Genomic DNA, 14,021 nt, shown 5'->3' with positions numbered 1-14,021 from the left:
AAATTCTACCTTTATGAAATTCATCTCTACTTAATTTCAACATAGAATTAACATTCTAGAAATCTTTTTTTGATGTTTATAGCCAGGTGGAAAAAACCATAGTACTTCTCAACAAACTATTTTTGGGGGTAGAATTACAAAAATAGATGTCTTTCCAGCTAAGTCATACCATACACTTAAACCTCTTAGTTCTCAGTGTGACAGAAAAAAAAAATTATATATTTTTTGGTATCAGAATATTTTGTTACCGCATGGCATTTCCAATTCTTCCCTTGAGCCTCATTCAGTGCAAAGGATGAATGAAGGCGATTATTGAAATTTAAACACCATGTGTTCTTGTACAATTTCCAATGTGGCTCTAGGTCCAAATTGCAAAGCATCACAAAGGATCTGAGTCTCACTTATTCATGTGCAAACAGCTATATACAAATAACACTAAAATAATAGAACTGGTTGTAATTTTACAAGCCTTAAATATCTATATGTTACAGATAATCTCAAACTAAACATAATTAAATTTTGATGAGAATATTAATCTCAATTTTATCTCCTTGAGCTATTGTATGATATAGGTTTAATGATTTCTTCTTGTCAAAAGATGAGTATGGCTGCTGAAAGAAGGTTACTAAAATCTTTTTTCTAAAATCGTAAGGTTGAGAGAAATAATCACGTGTCTAGAATTTTCAATCAGATATTATATACATATGTGGATATATACATATATACATGTATACACAACCAATTGTGTGTGTATACATAATTGCAAATAACTGACACATCCTAATTATTGGCATTCTTTTTTGTATTAAAGATTTTTTCTAATTGTCCTATCATCTTTCAGAACATCCAGATGAATATATTCTACATATACTATAATTTAGCTAAAACAGAATTTAAACCATAAATTCCATTAATATATTAATTCCTTTTTATCTGCAAACAAATAATCATGGGATTATGAAAAAGAATATTATACTGACAAATATTAAAAGACCCTGATTTTATTTTTATTTATTAATTTTTAATTTTTTCAATTATAGTTAACAATTAATATTATATTAGTTTCAGGTATACAGCATAGTGGTTATACATTTATATAACTTACAAAGTGACCTCCCTGATAAGTCTAGTACCCAACTGGCACCATACATAGTTGTTGTTATTAGCTGTATTCCCTATGCTCTTCTTTACATTCCCATGACTATTTTGTAACTGCCAATTTGTACTTCTTAATCCCTTCAGTTTTTTTCTGACAGCCCCCGAAACCCCTCCCCTCTGGCAACTATTTGTTTGTTCTCTATATTTATGAATTTGTTTCTGTTTAGGCTGTTCATTTTTTGTCTTTTATTGTCTGAATTATTTCACTTAGCATAATACCCTCGAGATTTATTCATGTAGTCATAAAGGATAAGATTTCATTCCTTTTTATGGCCTAGTAATATTCCATTGTGTATGTACCACTTCTTCTTCACCCATTCATCTCTTCATGGATAGTTAGGTTGCGTCCGTATCTTGACTATTGCGTATAATGCTGCAATGAACATAGGGATGCATATATATATTTTTAAAATTAGCGTTTTGGATTTCTTTGGATAAATACCCAGAGGTGGGGTTGTTAGGTCATAGGTAGTTTTGTGTTTAACTTTTGTTTTCTATAATGGTTGCATCAATTTACAATCTCACCAACAGTACATAAAAATTCCCTTTTCTCCACATCCTTTCCAACACTTGTTTTTTGCTGATTTATTGATGATGGGCATTCTGACAGATGTGAAGTGATATCTCATTGTGGTTTTAATTTGCATTTCTTTGATGATTAGTGACAATTAGTATCTTTTCATACTGTCCATCTGTATGTTCTCTTTGGAGAAATGTGAAAGACCCTGATTTTAGTTCTGGCTTTATCAGTCGTGTAAACTTATAAGGTTATAGAATCTCTGTGCTCCGGTTTCCTAATCTATAAAATGCATATAGTATTATTTGTTATGACTATCTCACTGAGCATTTAGAACTATCACATTATTGTTTTATTAGAAAGTTTGAAGACAATTAAATTCTATAAACATAAATAATATTAAATATTGTAAGAAAACAGATGATACAGCAGGAACAATAAATTTTTTATTTTGTACATTCTGATGTACACATTTCAATGATTTCTTGAACATTTTTTCTGTATATATATACATATATATGTGTGTGTGTATATGTATATACACACACATACGTTTATTAGTTTGGTTTCCTACATATTTCGTTTAATTTAACAAATATTAATTGAGCACCTAGTATATGCCAATTTTGAAACTGGCATTGCAGGAATCAAAATTAATTAGAAATTCCTGCTCTTAAGGAGCTTACAGTCTCTATTAAGGAAACAGGACAAGGACCCAATAGTTATAATATGAAGCACACTATTTGTTTCATAAAAGAGGAGCCAAGAGGTGTTATGAATTTCAAGAAGGGTATCAGGTAAAAAAAAAAAAGTAGCATTTAATATGAATGTTCGAAATGGGTAGAACTTCTCCCTCCCCACCTCTCCAATATCATAAGCTAGAAGTCATTTTAGTCAAGTGGAATAGTAAGATAAAACTCAAAAGAATTTAGAAAGGCTAAATATGTTCTGGGAAAGGTATGCTTTATTAATAAAATCACAATGTACAGTAATTTGGCAAGAGATATTGGAAAATTTTAAGAAAATTTGTGGGTATACACTTAGGCATCTGTACCTCAGTCTGTATGCGAAAGGTAGACACTAAGAATCCCTGAGTAGGGGACTGACATGTTGAGGCTCTACAGTCTTATAAAGGAGTGGGACTTCATTTTGGAAGACCAATTTTACAGAGTTATGGGAACAAGGGGCATAAGGGCAATGACATGAGTTAGGATGTTATTACTCTGTGATTTTCTGTGAAAGCAGAATGGAGTTTAAATAGGGTTAAAGAGGATGGAAGTAAGGAGGCAATACTGATTAAATTTAGGACACAAAAGAAATGGAAGCAAAGATGATTCTATAGATTCTGAACATAGTTGAACATATTTCTCTAGAAGAATGGTAGCATAACAGTGGCCAAATTAGTGAGAGAATTCAGGAGGAGAATTTGTTTTTCAGGAATTAAGAGGCAGTTTATTACTGATTTGGGCTATAGGGAGTAGTATTCAGCATAAATTTCGAATCTGTATATGTGATACGAATGTAGAGAATAAGATCAATTTAAAGATCATCCATTGAAGGATTGTTCTTTCTGCTCGTGAATATGCTGGGACTAACAAAAACTAATTTAAACTGTTGAAAATATTTTTAGTTAAATAGAGAAGAAAGAATAGGTGACAAGCAGGCAATAGATAGTATCCAAAGCAATCAGGAAAAGCCAAAAAATATGATAGCACATACTAATGTTGGTAATTTCAAAAAGTTGGTCATTTCAAAATTTCAAAGAAGTATGATGAACATCATAAAAAAGAATAAAGCGACTGAAGAGAATGAATCTTTGGGGAAGCCTTTGGACTTGGTCTCTAAAGGATCAAAGTGGAGAGGATAGAGTCATTCACTTTAGCTTAACAAATATTTGACAACCTACTTCGGATGTTTTAAAAAATGGTCAGCAAAATAAGCAAGTTTCCTCTAGTTTCTTAGAGCTTATAGTGTGGTAAGGAAAACTCACAATAATCGAATACACAAATATTCAATTAAACATTTGAGAAGTACTCTAAATGAAAATAGAGGAAATATATAATAAAGGAAACTGATTTGTTCTAAATGATGAAGAAAAGATTCCCAGATAAACACCTTTATAAACTGAGATCAGGAATAAATGGGGCAAAGGAGTAAGGGGCTTTGAATACTTGAGACATGGGAAAAGCAGACACAAAGGCCCTGAATATGCAGGCAACATTGGAGAAAGTGAAGAAAAGCTGTGTCTGAAGCAACATGAGCAAAAGGGAGAGTGGTAAAATAATCATCTATTCTCTCATCTTAATTTGATGAGTGCCAACTTTAGATTAGGTAACATAATAGCTACTGGGGAATATTCCCCTCCCCCTTAGTGAAAAGGGAAGATGAAGCTGGATGAATGAGAAGCAGCCAAATTATGCAAGTTTTTTTTTCTTCTTTAAGGAATTCAAGTTTTATTTGGCAAGTGGTGGTAAGCCATTAAAGAACTTTAAGAAGGAGAGTGAACTTGTATTTGTATTTTAAGATAATCATATAAACTACAAGGTAAAGAATGACAGTGGGTGGTAGTATAGGAGTCTACAGTGAGAAACTAGAGCAGTATCCTAACAAAAGTTCATGGTAACTCTGTCTATGGTAGTGCTATTAGAAATGGTAGCAAATAGATAGATTCAAAATGTATTCCTGAGACAAAAATCAACAAGATGTGATAATAAATTAAATATAAGAGATGAAGAATAGAAAAGGATCAAGATTGATTCCCAGATTTTTGGCTTAATATTATAATGACTGTTGATACCACTTTAGATATAAGGAACACTGGAGAAACAGCGCTATTAATACACCAATGAAAAACAAGGTTTTGAAAATTTTTATTCAGTTGTGATAATGAAAACCATCAGTTCAGCACATAATCTTAGTCTCATTGCTGACTAATAACAAGCATTGGTCAGATGTTTGTCTGAGACTATCAGTGTGTGTCCATGGAGTTCATCTCTCTATGTGTGGCTAATTAGGATGAGGTTTGAATTTGCAGGACGGTCCTCATTTGCACATGGTCAAATCAACAGAGCTAACTGGGCCAAAGATGAAAAGAAATTCACTCATTGTGATGGAGACTACTTTCACGTACAGTGTGCTATTTTCCAGAACAAATAAATACAGTTGAAAGACTATAATTGAGAGCAACGAATAATTAGTGTACAAAAGGGAAAAGATGAAAGTGAAAAAATAGTCTTGAAGAACACATACATTATATTCTAAAACAGAAATTCTGCATATTTCCCCTGACATGTAAACTCTTCATTATTATTCATAATTAGTGTACATATATCATTTTCATTAACATACAAACAAGATTTTCGCTTTTTTAAATTAAATATTTCTTACCTAAACTTTGATGCCTCATTAAGTAGAGTGAACTTTGACTTTACAATCTTACCTGATTTCCTTTGCCAAAGTGCAACATTAAGTGATATTTTGCTCTTGATAATTATTCTGTTTCACTATCCCAGCACATCCCTAATACCTCCCCAGGCAGACACAGTCGTTCTCCTCACTTTCTTATGTTATCATGTAGGATGCCTAAAGCTATATTTTCTAGGCCAGCAAAATCTAGGGAAGATCCACTTTTGAACAAGAAGAAACCCAAAGGAAAATTTTTCTTACGCTGAGCCATTTTCTTCTTTTTCTTTCCTCAGCTTTTTTTTTTTTTCAGGACTATAAATTAATATGTGTTTAATGTCAAAAAATTAAGAATCCAGGAATAAAACAGAATACGAAACTCTGCTAAACCATACATACCAGACAGAAAGAATTTAGCAGCTTGGGTGTACATATTTTTATAAATATCTCAAGACTACATGTAATGTTATATATGTTTTGAACCTAACAATATATAATAGATATATTTATGTTAAAAATGTTTGAGCACATTTAAAAAATAATTCCTGTCTCTTCTATGAATAAACCATTGTCTTAGTTTGGTTCTCTCAGAGGCAGTCTTTGAGACAAAGTTTTGGTGCAATATTTTATCTGGAAGATGATTCCAGGAAATTCTAATAGGAGTACAAGGAAGTGATAAAAAGAAGGAAAGGCATTCATTAAAGAATTGCTTTTAATCCAAAGACCCCTGTGGACAACAAACTCGGTCCCACTGGGAAACTCTGGTAGTTTGTAGAACAGGCATCTCGGAGTTTTCTCCCTCAGAGTGAGAAAGCTGAGCCATTAAGCATCTGTTAAGGGCTGCTGGTGCATGGCAGTTAGCGGGCTGGTTGAGGTGGTGTTAATTTCTGGCACTTTTGACCTGTAGTGAGTGGGTAAGCCCTGGCTCCTGAAGAAATGCCTCACACCATTGGCAGTTGTCAGGCTGCACTGCAGTTCTAATCTGGAGTAGATAGGAGAAGAGCACGATCATGCTTTATTTAATCATTCTCTTACTGGTGGGCGTCTAGATTGTTTTCAATTTTATTTTTGCATCATTATATATGGTTATTTGCATAACAGTCTGATTTTCCATGATTTAATTCCTATAAGCAGAATTAAAGAAGAATTTGAAAAATTAAAAGCAGTAATCTTTGGGTGTGTTTTGGGATAAAGAGAGGCAACTTTCTTCTTAGAGGAAAGTTTTTGTGGAGTGGTCATGCCTTATCATATAACTATAAATGTAACATTCTAAGTTTAGACTTAATATCTAAATTTAATATCTAAAATTTAATCAAATTTTATTTAGATATTTTAGATATTGTTTGTCTCATATATTTCTTTATTTTATATCTTCTATTGTTGTTCTGAGAAAATATCAGTATTTTTGACCTAAAATAAATGTACCTAACATTATAATGAGTTAAAATTTGTCTAATTTTCATCTTAAGATAAGAATAACATTGATTTTAAAAAAATAACAGAGAAAAAATCTTTAATATCTGCAGCTAGACAAGTTCATAGACTTAACACTATAAACATACTAAAAAATAATGATATATTGGACCTCATTAAACTAAAAACTTTTGCTTTGCAAAATACCATGTGAAGAGGATGACAAGACAAGGTATAGGTATGGAGAAACTACTTAAAAGCCACATATCGGGCACATGACTTATGTGTAGAATATGAAAATAACTCTCAAAACTCAACAGTAAAAAAAAAAAAAATCCTATTAGAAAACAGGAAAAGGACTTGACTAGACATTTTACAGAAGAAAATATTCAGATGACAAATGAAAAGATGTTCAACATCGTTAGCCACTAGCAAAATGCAAAACCACAGTGAGATATCACTACACGCCTATTAGAATAGTTGAATAGAAAAGTAGTGACAACACCAAATGTTGGTGAAAATGCACAGACATCGGATCACTCATATATTTCTGGTGGGAATGTTAAATGGTATATATGCTCTGGAAAGCAATTTGACAGTTTCTTATAAAACTAAGTATATAATTACCATATCACCCAGTAATTCCACTCCTGAACATTTACCTTGGAAATGAAAACCTACATTTATACAACAATCTGTAAATGACTGTTCTCAGCTGCTTTATTTGCTATAGCCCTACACTGCAAACAACCCCGATGTCCTTCAGTGGGTAAATAGGTAAACCAACTGCAATACATCTATACTGCACAATATTATTCTGTAATAAAGAAGTATAAACTATTAATACATGCCACAACTTGGATAAATCTCCAAGTTGCTGAGTGTAAAAGTCAGTACTCAAAACTTACATAGTATATGGTTGAATTTATATAACATTCTCGAAATGACATAAATGTAGAAATGGAGAAAGATTAGTTGTTGCCAGAAGTATGGAGTAGGTGTGTGTGTGTGTGTGTGTGTGTGTGTGGGATGGGGGAGACAGGAGAGAAGTAGATGTAGTTATAAAAAAGGCAACACTAGTCTACAGCCATGCCACCTTGAACAAACTTGATCCCGTCTGATCTTGGAAGCTAAGCGGGGTCAGGCCTGGTAAGTATTTGGATGGGAGACCACATAGGAAGACCAGATGCTGTAGGTGCAATCTGTGAGGTCAACCAAGGGTTGCCTCGCCTAAAAAATAAATAAATAAATAAATTTAGAAAAGGCAACACTAAAGGAGTTCTTGTGGTGATTGAATTGTGTGTCTTAACTGTGGTGATGGTGAATATGTGTACATATAGATGTAATAAAAATGCTTAGAACTAAGTACACACACAATTACAAGATGTTATCACGGAAGAAACTGAGTAAAGTGTACATGGGATGCCTCTATAGTCTTCCTTACAACTGCATGTGAATATAAAATTACCTCAAAATAATAGCTTAAAAAAATGAGCAGCATTTCTGTCTGGAATATAAACACATATGTAAATCTCAATGATAACTTTTGAAGAATGCCAAACTTGTGCTCATTCACTAAAACTGGTCTACTTTTTCTAACTTATTTTTATATCTTAAAATTTAAAAAAAAATTATAAATATTTGCCTAAAATATTTATATCCTAAAATTCAAAAAATAATCTACATTTTAAAGTAACGTCAGAGAGCTTACTTCATTTGGGGGCTAATACATTTTATGTCGGATCATTAAGAAAATTAAATAGTGTAGAAAATTCTTGTCTATTTTCAAGATAAAACAAGAAAAAGGAAATTAGAGTTAGCCATGAGAAAAAATTTTTAAAAACTTATTTTGAAAGATGTTATTTTATTAAGCCAATAGTAAAAATAAACAAATAAATAAATAAATAAAAATATTTTTCTCCTTGCCAAATACTTGATACACGTTGTCTCATTTAGTAATCATGACATCATAAGGTGGGTGTTATTATTACCATCTATTTTTACATGTGAGCAAAGATGTATGTGATACTTTTTAAATGCCAGTAATGTTCTAAATGTTTTACATATGTTAGCTCATTAAGTAGATACTCCCTTTTACAGAGAAGGGAGCTGACGGAGATTACATAATGAAGAATCCTAATAGTCAGACACTAGAGCTCACCGCAGTGTCTCCAGGAGCACTAGAGCATAGAGATTTTAAACCATCCATTCAAGGTCACACAGCTACTCGTGGTAGAAATCAGGATTTGGACTTACATTCTTCCCACTACACAAATCTTTATCAAATTGTGGTTGTTTGATCACAAATATCAGAATCATTTAGGGGCTTGGTTTAAAAACCTATGTCTTCCTAGCTCTATTGAATCAAAACCTCATGTGCCAAGACTCTGAGTTTCATATTTTCAACAACCATTCTAGGAGATTTTGATGCGCATTAAAGTCAGAGTCCAACTGCATTATATTCCCAAAGCAAGTTTCCTATGAGGTACAAATGAAATATATAGTATAATTATAAATGATGTTATATTCCATTAATCTTAAGATTTTTTTTTCACAATTTAACATCTCTGAAATAGGACTCCTTGTTGTAACTGATGGTATCTTGCAATCAAAATAAAAATATATACATAAAATAATGTTGTTTTACATTTGATATAGTATGGAAGTTCACTGGGTAATAACATACAAAAGACATTGCTTATTAAACACTGTTCTTTTCAGTTCTAGTCACACTGTAAAAAGGTGCCCGTGTATGTGCTGTGAGAGACAGGGTGATGGAAAGAGGACTGGAAGTCATCTATCACACCTAGACTCACTTACCTCATGCATAAATCACTAATCATTATGGGTCAGAACAGATGAAATGATGTGTGTGAAAACAATTTAAAAACAATAAATCATTATATAAATGGAATGTGTTCATATGCATGGGCTTGAAGTAAGCTTATAAGGGAAAGTGAAAATAATTTGAAAATGCTCATTTCCAAATTTGGCACACATGCATTATAATAGACATTAAGATCCTCAACTTTACCCTGCTTCTTTCTCAAGAATAGCAAGCATATCAATAAAAAGTTAGTGCTCATTAGTGCTTGCTATGCTCTAGGAAATTAAATGTTTTACATAGTTTATGTCATTTGAGCCTCCCGACAATTCTATGAAATATCCTATTATTGTTATTAACATCCCTATTTTACAGGAAAGGAAACTGCATTGTTAGGGACATTCAATAAGTTGACTAAAAGTATATGAGAAAGTGGTGGAGAAAGAGTGTGAACAGAGGCAGTCTGAGATAGGAACCTGCTTGGTACGTCTGTAAAGAAAATTTAGACTAACCTACACATGTGAATCTACATAACCAGGAGAAAGTGGACAGCCAGGTTGCAACCATAGTCACTGCAAAGGAAAAAAGAGAAAGCAAGAGGAGTATGCGGTAAAATATTTGTGTGTGTATGTGTATATGTGTGTGTGTGTGTAGCTTGATCTAAATATTTTATTTTCATATTTTAGATTATGCATCTCTCAAAATGCATTCGGTTATGTAATTTTCCTTTTCTTCCTTTTTATTAATGTGAACACTCCATTTTGTTTAGTTTCATTTTTAAATGCATTATCCACATCTATTCCTATGGTCTCCTGTGACCTAGTTGTTTATGTTTCTGTCGTAGAAGTTCTATCATTTTGTTCTCTGAACCTTTCCATGTATCTGACAGCCTGACATTCCTCTTATTCTATGTTTTATGTACTAGATATGTAATATGCACTTGCCCTCTGGAAAATTGTGAAATGAATGCAGTCTTTGAAATACTATACCTCCTCTTTTCTCATGCTTCTCCTTCCTTTTCTTTCTAGTGTAGGTCCAGTGTTTTCTCAGTCAATTTTGCTAGTTATTTAAAGACTGTGATTTGATAAAATATTAACTCCAAATATTATAGACTAATATGTTTCCCTTATGGGAGTATTTATAGTTTGAAAGATTAAATAGAGAAAGCAACACTAAGCATGAAAGAATGGACTGCTGAGTGAGGAATTGCAAGCCTTAGTGAGGGATGTTGATTTATAATGGATACCTTCCATACCCTCAGAAACTTTAACATAGGAAGTCCTTTTGACTGTATGCAAAATCCCAGTCTTGTTCATAATATTGTCAAAAACTAAATCAATGCAAAAGTAAATATGTATGTTTATTTTATTAAAAAATTATAGTTGGCTGTACTACTTATTTTTTTTATTTACTTAACAATTAATTATTATGTGGTTGCCACATATCAACACTGTGAAAACTTTTATTTTGGGCTCACTGGCCTGTTTGTATTAATTGCAGAAATTAAAACATATAATTCAAAGCAAAAACAAAATAAAATAGCACAAATTAATAGTCCTCTCTGATCAAAAGTTTCCCATTTTGAAAATTAATTTGTTTCTTATTATCTTGTTCTGTGTGTAAGAATCTAGTTTTTGCTACCTAAAATATTACCTAGTAAATAAAAATCTTATTTTTATAATTTTTTATAAATCAAATTATTATACAACTTTAAACATATTTGCATTTTTAAATATACTTCATTTCAAATTTAATGGATCATAGGATTCCAAGAAATATATACTACAATAAACTCTAAAAAGGACCTAAGTCTTTGAATTTAGCTAGATCTCATATGATCTGTCTAATGTAAAATTAAGCATAATAGTCTATATAGCATTATTCTCATATATAATAATGGTATCTAACACAAAACATGCAGAATTAGTCTCATTTTCCTTCGTTTAATCATATAATGATTATTTGCAAAAACATTAACAGCATTTGCCCTTTTATTAAGAAATATAATCGTTTTCTGTTAAACTCAGAAGTGCCAGAAAGTTGTTGCAAATGCTTAAACTGATGTTTCAGTAGCGTTGACTCATTTTTCTCAGTGTACAGAAATTATCTTCTGTCCGTAAAATTTCATTGATTTTATAACTGAAAGTGACGTTGCTGCTCAATGCCTGGCTTCATTAAATAAGTCTGTTCTAAATATAGCTTTAAATCATATATTAATTCAGTAATCATTAATTCAATAATCTCTATAGAATCTAGCTAAATTGGAAGTTCTTACACTTGTAAAAAGTCATAGTCCTTGCCATGGAGAAGGTTACAATATCAACTGGGAAGCGGAAATGCAGATAACTAAATAATACTTTGAAGGAATATGAGTGCTATAAGAAATCAAATATGGTAAAATCCTTAATTTGACTAAACAGCTTATGGAGAATAAACAGTACTTTAACATGTAATTGGGGGTAGTTGCATTGATTTTTAAACATAGTTAATAGGTTTGTTAATGTTAATTGTATTTGCATTTCCAAAATTTCAGTGATATATTTACAGATATAATACCAAAGACAAAGAGAAAACTAAGCTAAATATGCCGTAGGAAAACAACAATAACTGAGTTAATTTTTAGAATTCTATTTATGCTTTAGTTCACTCAAATCATTGTCAAGCAGTATTGTTTCTCTCAGAAGACCCACATTTAGCTGACAGTGCCCCCATGAAATATGTGATTAAAATTATCAGCCTCAATAACATTAGAGTTGTTAATCTATAGTCAGTTATTTCACTTATTATACAGAAGACCAGCATTACTAAATTGAGCCGTAATTCTTAAATCACAGTTCATTCAGGAAGATTTTAGTGCTTACTTGTTTAACACAATGTTATAAATGATCCCTCACAAAGGATGTAAAAACCAACACATATCTTTAATGGGCTAATTGTGCTTCACTGCAGTGTTGAGTCTATAAAAGCTTTTTAACAGTGAGAGAAATCATGCATTTTCATCTTAATTTGCAAATATAATTGCCATTTAAATATCTTTCTGTTTCTAACTTAAGTGCTCTATTGACAGCAGAAATTTCCCCAAAACACTAATAGAGTATTTAACATAATTTTATTTATTGAAAGAAAATCCAAGGGAAAATAACATACAGCTATCTGAAACTATTTAGCAGAAGGAAAATATCAAAAGGAAAAAGTAAGTTAAATCTAAACTTTGCGATCTAAAATGTAACTAATATTCAATATAAATTTAACACAATGTATATTTGATTAAACTTATACATTTAAATATACTGATGAGATTCAAGAAATAAAAGTGATACCCTGGAAATCCAGGACAACAATTAAGAGCCATAGGAAAACAAATGAAACTAACAAGCTAATCCCTATTTCATAGAATTTTTCATCATTTTATTGAAAAATAAGAATACATTTTAGCTCAACTCATGGAAAATTAGTACAATTGAAATTAAATTCAATCAGTTGTAAATATTCCCTTGAGAAAATGATTTCAATTTCTACTCAGAGTTTAACCTCTGCCCTACTCAAAATTTTGAATTCCATTTTCTTACTTTTAATATACTCGATGTGGATTCAGGGTAGTGCAATTACCACTCATAACTTATTAAGCTTTATATTAATAATGTCAATAAAGTAGTCCATATACAAATACATGGAATATTTATCTCTCCCTAACTTTCACTTCTGTTTCTAAGCAGACATGAACATATGATGGATTGATTCTGAATTGACATATTTCACATTAAAATTTCCAGTCTTTAAGTCTTACTTTTTCTATGTAATAACATACATATTTATTTATAAATATTATGGATACTCAGCAAAGAAGTTTTTATATTAGATTTGAAAAAGATGTGATCATTCAGTGGTAGCTTTTCTTCTAAGCTAAAGTAGAAAATGCCAGAGACATTGCTTTTTAAAAATAAGCACTAAGAAAACTAATTAAACTAGTTAGCTACAAAGGGAACATTGTAGGAAGGGCAATAGCTTGGGATTGAACCCTATGAATTTATTGTTTTCACAGAAAATGTAATAACTCCTCATTGACATCAACTACCCAGTTGCAAGAAGAGTATACCTTCTGCTTTGTTGAGACACAGACGAAGCAATTAGTAAGAAGTAGTCATCAACCAAGAAGAGAATGAATAGGGAGTAAAATTTTTCCAGTTTAAATGTCTGTTGAGAGGCCCTGATCATTGAAAGGCACATTTAAAAAAAAAGTATTTTGATAAAGAACATGCATTCAAAATAATCCATTGAAATCACTCTGTCAAAATCAGATTAATTGTCTCCATCTTTCAAATCGATAACCAAAAAATAAAAAATAAAAAACAGATAATGAAAAATACCACAGCCAGTTTCATACAGTCTTAAGCATAGAACTAAATTAATTAATTGTTCTTCAAATAACATATTTTGACAGATAAGTTTATTATAAAGTCTGTAAAATAAAAATGCATGTTTGATAAAAAGTTAGTACAATTGTCATTCATACTGTGTCATATTTTAAAATATAAAAGTAAAGAATGGGATTATTTTTACTATTTGTAACATATTATAACTGACTATCTGGTTTGTAATTCTGATTATTATAATTATCATACTTTATTGCCATGCCAAAGCTAATTCTGTGACATATGTGAAATGAAGTACCATTAATTCAGCCTATTGCATGACTTGTGGTGTACC

The 14,021-nt window shown here is 31.4% G+C and overlaps 1 pseudogene; it reads left to right on the top strand.

Moving 5' to 3' along the window:
• The first annotated feature begins 7,569 nt into the window (after nucleotides 1–7,569).
• Nucleotides 7,570–7,688, top strand: LOC120597961 (uncharacterized; annotated as a pseudogene).
• Nucleotides 7,689–14,021: the final 6,333 nt, after the last annotated feature.

The sequence above is a fragment of the Pteropus medius genome, unplaced genomic scaffold (assembly GCF_902729225.1).
Source record: "Pteropus medius unplaced genomic scaffold, Ma_sr-lr_union100, whole genome shotgun sequence".
Classification (NCBI taxonomy): Eukaryota; Metazoa; Chordata; class Mammalia; order Chiroptera; family Pteropodidae; genus Pteropus; species Pteropus medius.
The sequence above is the reverse complement of the archived record's forward strand: the minus strand, read 5'-3'. Positions and strand labels throughout refer to the sequence as shown.